We start from the raw sequence: 12,185 nt of genomic DNA, 5'->3' as shown, positions 1-12,185 counted from the left end.
TTCACTTAACTTCAAATTGCTTCTTGGAACTGCATGCAAGTCATGGCTTGTACGATCGGCCTAGTCATCTCTTTTAAGCCTCTAGACTCTTTTTGGTTTCTTTTTGTCTAAGTCCCCGATGTCTCCTTCCTTTTCTCCTCCCCCCGTCCAGTCCAAGTCCAATCCCAAGTCTCCAGTGTCTCCTCCCTCCCTCCTCCCCCAGTCCGAGCCCGTGTCCCCAGAGACTCCTCCCTTCTCTCCTCCCATCTGAGCCCACGTCCCCAGTGTCTTCTTCCTTCTCTCCTCGGCAGTCTGAGCCCGAGTCTCCGGTCTCTTCTTCTCTCCTCCCCAAGTCCGAGCCCAAAACCCCTTCCTCTCCCCCCCAGTCCCCAGTCCCCTTCCTCTCCCCCCACCAGTCCCTTTCCTCTCCCCGTCCCTTCCTCTCCCCCCTCCCCTTCCCCTTCCTCCCCCCCCAAGTCACTTTCCTCTCACCCAGACCCCTTCCTCTCCTCCAACTTCCTCCCCCCTTCCTCCCCCACACCAGTCCCTTTCCTCTTCCCCCTCCCCTTCCTCTCCCCCGCACCAGTCCCTTTCCTCACCCCACCAGTCCCTTTCCTCTCCCCCAGTCTGCTTCCTCTCCCCCCACCAGTCCCTTTCCTCTCTCCCCAGTCCCCTTCCTCCCCCACCAGTCCCCTTCCTCTCCCCCTCCCCTTCCTCCCCCGCACCAGTCCCCTTCCTCTCCCCCAGTCCCTTTCCCCTCCCCCCAGTCCCCTTCCTCCCCCTCCCCTTCCTCTCCCCCCAGTCCCCTTCCTCCACCCTCCCCTTTCTGTCCCTGCACCAGTCCCCTTCCCCTTCCCCCAAGTCCCTTTCCTCTCCCCCAGTCCCCTTCCTCCCCCCCTCCCCTTCCTCCCCCACCCCAGTCCCTTTCCTCTCCCCCAAGTCCCTTTCCTCTCCCCCAGTCCCCTTCCTCTCCCCCTCCCCTTCCTTACCCACACGTCCCTTTCCTCTCCCCCCAGTCCCCTTTCTCTCCCCCAATCCCCTTCCTCCCCCAGTCCCCTTCCTCTCCTCCCAGTCCCCCTCCTCTTCCCCCAGTCCCCTTCCTCTCCCCCCGTCCCCTTTCTCCCCCCAGTCCCCTTTCTCTCCCCAGTCCCCTTCCTCTCCCCCAGTCCCTTTCCTCTCCCCCCAGTCCCCTTCCTCTTCCCCCCACCAGTCCCCTTCCTCTCCTCCCCAGTCCCCCTCCTCTTCCCCAGTCCCCTTCCTCCCCCAATTCCCTTCCTCTCCCCCTCCCCTTCCTCTCCTCCCCAGTCCCCCTCCTCTTCCCCCAGTCCCCTTCTCCCCCAATCCCCTTCCTCTCCCCCTCCCCTTCCTCTCCTCCTCAGTCCCCCTCCTCTTCCCCCCAGTCCCCTTCCAGTCTCATTAAAGTGTGAAGGTCTGTGTATTCCAAGGGCTGTATTAAAACTGACTGCAGTTCAGCAAAGATTAAAAATCTGGATTTTCTGGTACAGCAGTTCCTGAGAAGACACCCTCCTCTTTCAAATAAATTAATTCACCTTTTCTTCAAAGTCTATGTCATTATCTTGCCTCAAATGTTAGAATATTTGTTCTTCCTCTATTTCTTGATCCCAATATCCAAAGATTGAAATGTTGGGGTAGAGTACAACAAACTCTATATATTTTCAGCAGAAAATATTTTAAGTTCCTCTTTTGAAAAGTAACCTCCTCAGATTTTGTTGGTCAATATTTGGTGGACTGGACTACATAATGCTTTGACAACTAAACTATCAACACCATCACACTTCAGGTGGTGCAAGTCTATATGCCACGCTTTTGTGCAGTAATTTCACTTCCAAAAAAAAAAAACAGCAGATCCTGGAAATCTGAATTAAGAACTAGTCAGGGATCATCTGTGCAAAGAGAAACAGAGCTAAAGTTTCAGCTAAAAGATCCTTTACTAGAGTTTGAAGTTTGTGTGTAAAGTGCAGCAGAATTTAGATATGGCACAGGACAGACAGACGTTGCCCTTCGTTCTGCACAGTGAGTCCACACTTACACCTGTGGTCCAAACGACTGCAGCCCCGATGTGAAGAGGCTATCTCTCAGCTTCTGACTTCATTCTGGTATTGGTTTATTAGTGAGTGAAAAGCTAGTCTCCCATATCGTTCATACACAGATCAGGTCATTACACAGTGCACTGAGGCAGAACAAGATAAAACGAGAACAATGCAGAATAAAGTATAAAAGCTACTGAAAAGAGTGCAACGCAAAACTCTTCAGATGGTGTGCATATGATTCCGAATTCCTTCCCAACAGAGGAGATAAAAGATTTGAATTATGGATAAAGAAAGGTCTTACAACCTACCTCTCATTTATACATAAAAGAGTATTACAAAGTTTCCAAATCCTGCAGGACAAACATGGCCTAGAACACAATGACTTTTTTAGGTACCTTCAAGTATGACACTATGTTAACCAGAGTTGTAGATATACAGACCTATCAACAGTAGAATTAGAATTTTTCAAGATTCTGAATTCGGCTTGCGGTTCAATACCTAGTAAATCAGTTTCTCGATTATATAATGCACTCTCCCATGCTAAAAATGTAAACACATTGTATATTAAAGAGAAGTGGGAGAAAGAAGCGGGGTTGGTACTTTCAGAGGAGGCTTGGAGGAAAATATACAGCTTTCAGTGGTCTTCGACTAACCCTTTGACTTGGAGAGAACATTGTTGGAAAAATATTATAAGATACTTTAAGACCCCATATCAGGAAAAATATAAAGATACAAACGTGACGTGTTGGAGAGGGTGCAGCTCCAAGGAGGCAAATCATTTCCATATTTTCTGGGATTGTCCTAAATTAAGTCTATATTGGGAAGGTATTCGTAGAACATTAGTTAAGGTACTTAGGACCCAGATACCTCTGAACTTTGAGATGCTCTATTTGGGGCATGTATTGTTTCTTGAACAGAAGGAAGACATAAAGTTGCTGCAGGCCCTTTTAGCGGCAAGTAAGAAATCAATCACTAGAAAGTGGCTAAATCCAATACCACCTACATTAGAAGATTGGCACGAAATTATCTTGGACATATTTAAAATGGAAAAGATGACTTACTCTCTGAGAATTCAAAAAGAAAAATTTTATCAAATCTGGAATAAATGGATTGAATATATAACCCCAATGCGAGCAGACTTTAGATGAATCTCCTAATGATTTATACTGCTCTTCTCATCAACACAGTAATATTGCTAATGTAAGCACCCCTAGTCTAAATGTTTACTGTTTTTGTCTTTTTTTTGTTTGGAAAATAGAGAATTAACACAATTAAAGGAAAAGATTTGGGTAAGGGATAAAAATTGATAAAATTAAGTAAATAAGTACATAGGGATTGGATAATTATGTTTGGGGGCAGGAGCAAGCATGAACAAGTTAGGATATAAACACCTATAATGGTTGTTACATAGGCTTACACACAACATTTTGGACCAGAAAGAAATGATCCAGAAGAGATATATGGAAACTATTACTAATCCACTATTATTACTATTTTCCTTAACAATTAATACTATTACTTAGCCTAATAGATTAGAATTTCTACTGTACATAATTATCTATTTAAGTGTCTGATTTCTTTTTATATCATCTCAATGTGTACTTAAGAATGTATAAATAATTATAGTTTTATACATATAAAAAATGGAAAAGGTTACACATATGAAAAAAGTGCATGATACTTGTGAATTCCTTATCCAAATAAAAATAAAATTTAAAAAAAAGAAAAGAGTGCAACGCAGGTAAATGATAAATTGCAATATTGTAACAAGGTAGATTGTGAGGTCCATCTTATTGTACAAGAGATCCCTTCAGAAGTCTGATAACAGGGATGTAAAAGCTGTCCTTCAGCTAGCTGGTACAGGCTTTCTGACTTTGCTATCTTCTGCCCAGTGGGAGTTGGGAGAAGAGAGAATGCCTGCGTTGGGTGGGGCTTTGATTATGCTGTCTGCTTTACTGAGGCAGCGAGAACTGTAGACAGAGTTCACAGAGGTGAGGTTGATCCCTGTGACGTGCTGAGCTGTGTCCACATCTCCCTGCAGTTTCTTGCCAGACCAAGCCGTTGTGAATCCACACAGAATGTTTTCCATGGCAGATCAATAAAAATCGGTAAGAGTTGATGGGGACATGCCGAATTTCTTTAGCCTCCTGAGAAAGTAGAGGTGTTGGTGAGCTTACCTGACCATGACATCAACTTGTCTGGACCAGGACAAACTGTTGGTGATGGTTACATCTGGGAACTTGAAGCTCTTCAACAGCTCTTCGTTGATATAGACAGGAGCATGTGTACCACCTCCCTTCCTGAAGTTAATGACTAGCTCTTTTACTGACATTGAGGGAGCAATTGTTGTCATGGCACCATGTTACTAGGCTCTCCATCTCCTTCCTGTATGCTGACATCGCTATTTGAGATGTGGCTGACTGTGGGATGTAATCTGTGAACTTGTACGTGGAGCTGGAGTGGACTCTGAGTGTACAGAGAGTAGAGTAGGGGCTGGGGATGTGCCGGTGTTCAGAATAATCGTGGTTGAGGTGTTGCTGCCTGTCTTCACTGATTGCGGTCTATTGGTCTGGATGTCAAGCGTCCAGTTGCAGAGAGAGGCATTGACTCCCAGAGTCTGGAGTTTGGTGATGAGTTTCCCTGGAATAATAGTATTCAATGCACACTTGTAATCAATTAACAATAGTCTGACATAGTTGCTTTACTGTGTGGATGCCCCAGGGATGAGTATAGACCAAGGGGATGGCGTCTGCCACAGACCAACTCCTGCGGTGGATAAGTTGCCACGTGTCGAGGTTGTTTGTAAAGCTGGAGTTAGTGTGAGCCACGACCAGCCTCTCAAAGCACTTCTTGATGGTAGATGTCAGAGCCTCTGGGTCGTAGGCATGAAGGCACATTATCTTGTTTTTCCCTCAGGTGCTGGGATGATGATGATCTTCTTAATGCAGGAAGGAGCTACAGCCCGAAGCAGGAAGAGATTAGAAATGTCCGCGAGTAGCCCTGACAGCTGATCTGCAAAAGAACCAAGCAACAGCATCCAGGGCCCAATGCCGTCTGTAGGTTTACCGTCCGGACGACTGATCTTAATGTCCACAACAGTGACTGCAGGGTGTGTCACCTTCTGGGCATTTCTTCAGCTGCAGGTTATAGAAAGCTGGGGAAGACAGTAAAGGACTTGTAGAGGTTATTGACTGGTGAAATGAACAGATGAAATTAAGCAGAAGGTGCAAGACAGAATGAGAGGGAAGAATATAAGTTAAGTGCTACAATCCTGAGAAGCTGTCTAAGTAAGCACATACTGTTGAAGGTAGAAGCATGTTTAAAAGAAGCATTTTAGATCCATATCAGAGGCACCAATTACATTATCAGCTCCCAATCCTCAATTGTTCTCAACAGCATTGTTTATTGATGTAGTCTGTTGATACTGAAACTGCAAAGTCATTTCTCCTGTGCAAAATTTCATAACTCAAACTCAACATTTTTGAGGAACAGATTTTATATTGAGCAATAAAAAATGGATTCATAGGGCACTACAACACAGGAAAAGGCCCGTCAGCCCATCTAGTCCATGCCAAACCATTATTCTGCCTCATCCCATTGACTTGAACCTGGACCATACCCCCCCCATCCATGTACTTAATTAAACCGCTCTTCAATGTAGAAATTGAACTGCATCCGCCATTTCTGCTGGCAGCTCATTTCAGAAACTTGTAAAATTGTTCGGCTCTGCCATGGGTACTAGCCTCCGTGGAATCCAAGATATCTTCAGGGAGCGGTGTCTCAAAGGCAGCACCCACTACCCAGGACATGCCCTTTTCTCAGGTAGGAGGTACCGGAGCCTGAGGCGCACACTCAGCTACTCAGGAACAGCTTCTTCCCCTCTGCCATCCCATTCCTAAATGGACATTGAACCCATGATCACTACCTCACTGCTTATTATTTCTGTTTTTATACTATTTTTAATTTAACTGTTTAATATACATATATACTTACTGTAATCGAGTTTTTTTTCTAAATTATCATGTATTGCATTGTACTGCTGTCACTACCGTAACAAATTCCACCATATATGCCGGTGATATTAAACCCCATTCTAATATACATAAACATAACACACTACAACACAGGAACAGGCCCTGTGGCCCACAATGTTGTGCTGAACCAGTTATCCTGCTTTTTGCATCCCTTCCTTCTTGAAGAGTGGAGCAATATTTGCAATTTTCCAGTCCTCCAGAACCATTCCAGAATCTAGTGCTTCTTGAAAGATCACTATTAATGTGCCTCCACAATCTCTTTAACTACCTCTTTTAGAACCCTGGGGCGTAGTCCATCTATTCCAGGTTACCCATCTACTTTCAGATGTCTCAGTTTCCCAAACACTTTCACTGTTGACAATTAATGCACTCACTTTTGCCCCCTCATACTCTCGAATTTCTCAGATGCTGCTGGTGTCTTCCACAGCAGTCCAATGTCCAGTCTTACTTTCTTTTACTCTGTAAACAAAACTTGTGGGGTCCCCTTTTATATTATTGACTAATTTACCTTCTTATTTCATCTTTTCTCTCCTTATTGTTTTTTTTGTTGCCTTCTTTTGTTTTTTTAAAAAATTCCCAGTTCTGTTGTTTCCCACGAATTGTTGCGATATTGTATACCCTCTCAGTTTTACTACTTTGCTGCCTTTAATTTCCTTTGTCGCCCATGGTTGCCTCATCCTCCCTTTAGAATGCTTGTTCTTCTTTGGGATGAACACATCCTGCACCCTCCAAATTGCTCCCAGAAATGCCAGCTATTGCCGTTCTGCTGTCAACCCTGCTAGTGTCCCCTTCCATTCAACTTTGGCCAGCTCCCCTCTTATGCCTCTTTAATTATCTCTATTCAACTGCAATACCAATAGATCCAATTTAGCTTCTCCCTTTCAAACTGCACAGTGAGTTTTATCGCATTGTGATCACTGTCTCCTAAGAGTTCTTTTACCTTAAGCTTCCTAATCAAATCTGCTTCATTTCACAAATTGCCTTTTCCTTAGTGGGCTCAACCAAGCTGCTCTAAAAAGCCATCTCGTAGGCATTCTGCAAATCCTTTCTCGTGATCCAGCACCAACCTAATTTTCCCAAACTACCTGTATATTGAAATCTTCCATGACAATTGTAACATTGGCCTTTTTACATGCCTTTTAAATATCCAATTTTAATTTGTACCCCACATCCTGGCTACAGTTCAGCTGCCTATATATAATTCCCATCAGAGTCATTTTACCTTTGCAGTATCTCAATTCTACCGACAAAGATTTGACATCTTCTGATCCTATGTCACTAATCTCTAAGGATTTGAGTTCATTTTTTATCAATAAAGCCACCCAACCCCTCTGCCCACCTGCCTCACCTTTCCATAAAAAGTGGACATTAAGCTCCCAATTATAATCTTTCAGTCATGACTCAGTGATGCCCACAATGTCTACTGACATTGATCTTCATATAAAGGCGGTGATATAAGATTCACAATGACATTACTTTTATAATTTCTCATATTAAATTTAGGTGTTCTACAAAGAGATATACAAAGGACATAGAAAGCAACACACATAAAAGTTGCTGGTGAACACAGCAGGCCAGGCAGCATCTCTAGGAAGAGGTACGGTCGACGTTTCAGGCCGAGACCCTTCGTCAGGACTAACTGAAAGAAGAGATAGTAAGAGATTTGAAAGTGGGAGGGGGAGGGGGAGATCTGAAATGATAGGAGAAGACAGGAGGGGGAGGGATGGATCCAAGAGCTGGACAATTGATTGGCAAAAGGGATATGAGAGGATCATAGGACAGGAGGCCCAGGGAGAAAGAAAGGGGGAGGGGGAAGCCCAGAGGACGGGCAAGGAGTATAGTGAGAGGGACAGAGGGAGAAAAGGGAGAGAGAGAAAAAATAATGATAATAAATAAATAAATAGATAGATAGATAGATAACGGATGGGGTACGAAGGGGAGTTCTGTGACTGGTTATCAAATCTATCCTTTAGCCTTAACAGTCACGTATCAACAGATGATGATTGCAACATTTCAACAGTAAACAACTGTCTTCCTCAGGAACACATTAGTCAAGTGACAGTCCCCCTAGAGACACCTCCTTATAAACCCTCTCAAGTGAGCAGCGCATGGGTGGGGTTTAATACTTGATCCTGATTGGTTGGATTTGAATTGCCCATTCCTGATCGGTTAGCTTGAATTGGCCTTGTTCTGATTGGTCAATTTTTTTTAGGCTGAATCTCTTTAGGAGTGTGTGGTCCCAGACTGGAGCTATCTCTACACTCTCAGAACCTACATTTAGATTCCCCACATGCCCCATCTCCAGTGATTTCCCAATCTTTCTATTGTAGATCAGAGAAGCATTCAAGAAAAACGTGAACCCATCCTGTTACTATTTATTTTAAAGCCCTATTGACAGCCCTGGTTGTGTGACTCACCAGGACCCTGGTCCCAGCATGATTCAGATGGAGCCCATCCCATCGGAACAGCTCTCTCCTTCACAATACTAGTGCCAAATGTCTCATGTATTCAAATCCACTTCTCCCACAACAATCTTTAAGTCAAGCACTTAGCTCTCTGATCTTATTAATCCCGTGCCAATTTGCACTTGGCCCAAGTAACAATCTTTTAAGTCCTGTGTTTTAATTTGGTCCCTAGCTGTTCAAATTCCCCCAGAAGAGCCTCTTTCCTTGTTCTTCCTATGTCATTGGGACTCACATGGACCATGACAATTTGACCTTTGCCCTTCCACTCCAAGTTCCTCTGCAGGTCAGGTGAGAGGTACTGAACCTGGGCATCGGCAGATACCACAGTCTTTGGGACTCCTGATCCTTACAATAGAAAATTGTGTTTATTCCCCTGACTATATCTCCAATTACAACTACATTTATCTTCTCTCTTCCCCCTCTCTTGAATAGCTCCCTGAACCATAGTGCAGCTGTTCAGTTGCTCATCCTTCCTACAGAGCCCACTCTCATCCTCACAGGAAACAACATTCTCAGACCATTTGGGCACACTCAAGGGCAGTGGCTTCTCCAGCACTCCCTCCTGTATCTCCCACTTGCAGTCATACCCTCTTCTCCTTGGCCACTGACCAAATTTGAAGTAGTGAAGTGTGACTGCCTCATGAAAACCGTGTCCAGGTGACACCTCTCACCACCCTGATGCATTGCAGTGTTTGAAGCTCAGATTCCAGGTCATCAACTTTCAGCCTGAGTTCCTCGAGCAGCCAACAACTGCTGCAGATGTGGTCACCAGGAACCACAACAGGGTCCACAAGTTCAACATCATACAGCTAAAGGAGGGAGGAGAAGATGGCAGCGCGACGCAGCGCACGCGGCCACTCCAGAAATGATACCGGTATTTGTTAAGTAGGGGACCGTGCACAATTCTGATATGATGGAGACAGGCGTGAGAGTACAGAGGAACATCTGGAGAAACTTCTGAAATGCCCGCTTCGCTGCCGCTGCTACTGTGTGGTAACCGGAATCTCCGGAGAAGAAGGCCCCGAATCCTCAGCTCTGCTTGTTTCAGCGGCTGGGACAAGGTCGAAGGCGCTCGGCAGAGGATGGCGCTTGGGAGGCTGTATCGGAGGGGCTGGTTGGAGGCTCGAAGTTTTCAGACGAGCTCAGAGTCAGCTGTCGGGTGCTTCCAATGCATCAGCAGTTGTCAGTTGTCGGTGCTTGGAGGTTTATGGCAGGGAGAATTTCTCCCTTTTGCCGCCTGCTATCGGGGACTATCGGAGTCGGTCGGGACTTGAGACTTTTTTTTAATGGGCCCATGGTCTGCTCTTCATCAAATTATGGTATTGTTTTGCACTGCTGTAACTATATGTTATAATTATGTGGTTTTGTCAGTGTTAGTCTTTGGTTTGTCCTGGTTTTTTTGTGGTATCACTGGAGGAACATTGTATCATTTTTTAATGCATGCATTTCTAAATGACAATAAACGAGGACTGAGTGTCCTCATAATCTAATCTAATCACATCACCTGATCCTGCATTCCAACTTAATTTAATTAATTGTAATTTGGCATCTTTTCAGTTAACCTTTGTTCTTACCTGATACTCACCTGTGCCTCCTTGCCAAAGCGTCGGACCTTGGACTCCTACACTGACCCAGTCACACAGTGGCTGATCCAAAGTGGCTAACAGGACCTTGGCCTACTCGCCAAAGCCTCATTCCCCACACTAGCTCTGTCCACTCACATAATGGCCGCTACCACAATGCCTGCTCTGCTTAAACCTCAGTTCTTTTAATTGGCAGAAGGGAAGCTCACGAGCAATGAGACTTGCTCTTTTCAATATTTTCTGCTTTTGCATAGATCTTGCTCTCACTGCTCCAAAGTGAAACTCACACAAGGTGAGACTTGCTCTTTTCAATAGCTCCCTAGGGTATATGGGGCTTCAGGTTTCAATGGTAACTTGATATATGCCAGCCTGCTACAGGAAGCAAGGGAGTGATGCTGCACCTTTGGCAGTGATCTTCATGTCCTCACTCGCTTAGTGCCAGCAGATTGGAAGACAGTAAATGTTATGCCTTTGTTCAGGAAGGTTAATAGGGATAACCCTGCGAATTATAGACCAGTAAGTCTTACACATGTGGTGGGCAAACTATTGGAGAGGATTCTTAGAAACAGGACTTAGGAGTATTTGGAGAAGCAGTGTGTGATTAGAGTTAGTCCGCATGGCTTTGTGAGGGGCAGGCTGTGCCTAACAAGCCTGATTGAATGCTTCAAGCTAGTGTCAAAACAACCTGATTAAGGAAAAGCTGTGGATGTAGCAGAAAATAAGAGCTCACAGTAAGATTGTGTATGATACTTGTTAGTGACTTTGCAGATCATATAAAGGAGGTTTCATTGTAGTCATGATAAAAGTTATCAAACGTTATTGAGATATCTTGATCAACTAGGTAAGTGGGCCAAGGACTGGCAAATGGCTTTCAATCCTGATATGTGTGAGGTGTGCATTTTGGGAAGTCAAACCAGGGTGCGACTTATACTGTGAATGATTGCACCCTGGAGAGTATTTTAGAAAAGAGTGCTGGTACATAGGTTGATGAAATGTCCTCACAGACATTGGTAAAGAAGGCTTTTGGTACACTGAGCTTCAGTCAGGTGCTATTCTTAGGTGATAACTTCACTCAACTTCACTTGCTTCATCATTGAAATGTTCCCACGACCAATGGACTCACTTTCAAGGACTCCTTGTTTCATGTTCTCGGTTTTTGTTGCTTATTTATTTATTATTATTGTTTCTTGTTTTCCTATCTGCCCAGTTTGCTGTCCTCTGCACTCCAGTTGAATGCCCCAGATGGGCTGTCTTTCATTGATTCTGTTATCAGAATCAGGTTTAATATCACCGGCATATGCTGTGAAGTTTGTTAACTTAGTGGCAGCAGTATAATGCAACACATGCTAAATATTAGAAAAAAATCAATTACAGTAAGTATATATGTATCTTAAATAGTTAAATCTGAAAAATAATGTAAAAACAGAAATAATAAAAATGTGAGGTAGCGTTCATGGGCTCAATGTCTGTTTGGAAATCGGATGACAGAGGAAACCGGCTGTTCCTGAATCACTGAGTGTGTGCCTTCAGGTTTCTGTACCTCCTTGCCAACGGTAACAATGAGAAGAACGGATGCGCTGGGTTATTCTATAGACTTGTTGAGTATGCCCAGAAGAAAATGAATGTCAGGTTTGTATATAGTGACATATATGTACTTTGATAATAAATTTGAACTTTGATAGCATTGGAACACTGTTGCAGACATACAGGCCATTGGTGATGTTGTGCTTGGAGTACTGTGTGTATTTCTGGTCACCCTTTTATGGGAAGGACGTCATTAACCTAGAAAGAGTTCAAAGAATATTTATTGAAATGTTGCCATGACTCGAGGACCTGAGCTACCGGGAAAGGTTGGATAGGACTTTATTTCTTGGAGCATGGAAGACTGGGGGGGTAACCCTGTAGAGGTGCATGACATTATAGGTAGATTGACTGCTCAAAGTCTTTTTCCTGGGGAAAGGGAATCAAATTGTAGAGGATGTAGGTCAAGGTGAAAGAGGAAAGATGTTAAAGGGATCTGAGGGACAATATTTTCAAACATAGAGTGGTATGTGTGTGGAATGAGCTGCCAGG

General features: G+C 44.2%; 1 protein-coding gene across 2 annotated transcripts in view; it reads left to right on the top strand.

The window, feature by feature from the left end:
* c6h21orf58 (chromosome 6 C21orf58 homolog) overlaps window positions 1-12,185 on the top strand; it is a 207,370-nt gene that overhangs the window by 98,108 nt on the left and 97,077 nt on the right. The window lies entirely within an intron of this gene.

This window comes from Mobula birostris, chromosome 6 (assembly GCF_030028105.1).
Source record: "Mobula birostris isolate sMobBir1 chromosome 6, sMobBir1.hap1, whole genome shotgun sequence".
Taxonomy (NCBI): domain Eukaryota; kingdom Metazoa; phylum Chordata; class Chondrichthyes; order Myliobatiformes; family Myliobatidae; genus Mobula; species Mobula birostris.
Note: the sequence above shows the minus strand (reverse complement) of the source record. Positions and strands in the feature narration are given on the sequence as shown.